Genomic DNA, 2,401 nt, shown 5'->3' with positions numbered 1-2,401 from the left:
TGCGAGTGGCGTGTGGGAGGCGGCAGGGGTGCGGAATCCGGCCCGACCTCGCTCCCCCGCCCCGTGCCTCGTGGCGTGGGCGGTGTCGGGGTCTCCGTGACGCGGCGGATGCTCTGCCTGTGCCTCTTGGCTGTGTCTCGCGGGCGGCCCTCCCCGCGGTGGGGCGGGCCGTGTTGCCGCCGCGCCGCGCGCCTTCCCGGGCGCGTGAGCGCGTTCCCCAGGCCGTTGGCGGTGCCCCTGGAGCGTTCCAGGTCGTCCCTCAGGCGCCCGAGGCCGAGTGGCGGTGTCGTTCCCTGTTCCCGTCGGCCTCCTCAGGTAACCGCTGCGCTGGTGTGTCTGAGGAGCGGGGGGGGTCGAGTCGGTAAGGGAGGCGTGCCCCTCGTCCCCCTCGGGGGGGACGGGTGCCTCGTCGCCCCCCACGGCGTGCCGTGTGGGGGCGGGCAGGCTCGGGCGCGTGCCCGCGCGTTCCCCTTGCTGGGGTTTCCCCGCGGGTGTGGGAGTGACCGTGGCGGGCCGAGCCAGCGGCGTGGCGCTGGCTCTTTGGTTGGGAGGTGCTGTTTGATCGGCACCTCCGTCCCAGTCTCTGCCTCCCTTGGTCTCTCGGCCTGAGGGGAGGCACTGACTTGGGAGCCGCACAGGGGCCTTGTAGATCCCTAGCTAAGCCCAGTGTGGCCAGAGATGGCGAGCCCGGGGCAGCGCGGGCTCGCGGCCCTGACCACGGACGCTCCGACTTGCTCTAGGCCTTACCTCTACCGCAGACCCCTCCTGCATTGCGTGGCCATGGTGTCTGTAAGCGCCTTGGTGGGCCCGATGGCGGACGATGGGCGGGGGCGACACGCCCTCGGTGAGAAAGCCTTCTCTAGCGATCCGAGAGGGTGCCTTGGGGTACCGGACCCCCCAGCCGCCGCCCCTCCTTTGCGCGTAGTAGCCACGGACGCCACCACCGTGGCGCGTGGGCAGAGCTGCTCTTTGCCTACCGCGGCCGGCGCCTCCCCCCTCCGAGTCGGGGGAGGGTCACGCCCGGCCGGGCCGTCGTCGGGCGCGGGGCCGCGCGTGTGCGCGAGCGTGCGCGTGGTTCTCCCGTCGCGCGCTGGGGCGGGGAGAGGGCCCGGCCCCGTCCGGGCTCCGCCCCGCCGCGAGCGGCTGGCTCTCCGCTCGCTCCCGTCCCGAGCCGCAGCCGGTGGTGGCGTGCGGGCATGGGTGGGGGCCGCCGCCGCTCTCGGGCGCGTTCCCTCGGGACGTGGGCCCCGGAGCAGACCAGACAGGCAGACGGGTGGCTGGGTGGACGGGGCGGCCCCCGGCGGCGGGGGCGCCTCACGTAGGCCCCGGCGGTGGGGCCGGGCCCGCGGGAGGCCGAGGGGTGGCTGAGGCCGGCCGGCGTCCCAGGCGTCGTGGGACCGCCCTCGCGTGTCGTTGGCGGTGGGATCCCGCGTGTGTTTTCCTGGTGGCCCGTCCGCGCCCGAGGCCGTCCCCGGGAGCCTTCCCGCGAGCCCGTGCTCCCTCCGTCGAGGCGCGCGCCGCGCTCCCCGCTGCCCCCGGTGCTCCCCCGCCCGGGCAGACGCCTGGCCGCGCCGCCCACCGGCCGGGACCGAAGTGGGCCTCGCCGTGCGGGTGTCGCCTCCGGCCACCGAGGCCGGTGGTGGCCCCGGGCGAAGTGCTCTCGGCTCCGGTCGGGTGGGGCCCGCGCGCCAGGCGCCCGGCGCGGGACGCTGGCGCCGTGTGCGGGAGAGCCCTGGCCGTGGCGGGGCCGAGCCCCCGTGAGCTGCGCGCGGGGCGACGGGGCCAGTCGCCGTTCTGGGCGCCGCGGGACCGCCCCTGGTGCTGGAGGCCCCTGGCGGTGAGACCCCGTGTGTGCTCCGGCGGCCGACTTGCCTCGGGAGGTTCTGTCTTCCCTCCTTCGCCCCGAGCGCGTCTCTCGGCGGGCCGCGGCCCTTCCGCCGCCGCCTCTCCGGCGCCTCGGCCCTCGCCGCCGCCGGCCTTCTCCCGAGCCCTTCCCCGTCGTCGCCTGTTCTGGCTGCCCGACCGGGGCCCCGCCCCGAGCGCGACTCGCTTCCCGGGGCCGCTGCGGCCTCCTCCGTGTCCGCCGCCGCCACCCGCGCGACGGCGACGTTGCGTGCGGGCGGGGGACCGTCTCCCGCGGCGCCCCGTTCTGGCGCGCGCGTGTCTGTCACAGCGCGGGTCGGGTCCCGGCCAGCCGTCGTGACCGGCCGCCGGCGCGCCGCGCCACCCCCGGGGGCGGGGGGTCGGGCCTCGGTCCGGCTCTCGGCCCGCGGGGGCGTGCGCGGGCCGTCCGGCCGGCCGGTGTCGACGCGACTGCCTGGTGCCCCGGCCCCGCTCACGCGCCGTCAATCGGGGCCGCCGCGAGGGGCGCCCCCGCCCCTCCACGCCGCCGCGCGCGCGT

Source organism: Equus asinus, unplaced genomic scaffold (genome assembly GCF_041296235.1).
Source record: "Equus asinus isolate D_3611 breed Donkey unplaced genomic scaffold, EquAss-T2T_v2 contig_174, whole genome shotgun sequence".
In the NCBI taxonomy this organism is placed as follows: domain Eukaryota; kingdom Metazoa; phylum Chordata; class Mammalia; order Perissodactyla; family Equidae; genus Equus; species Equus asinus.
Note: the sequence above shows the minus strand (reverse complement) of the source record.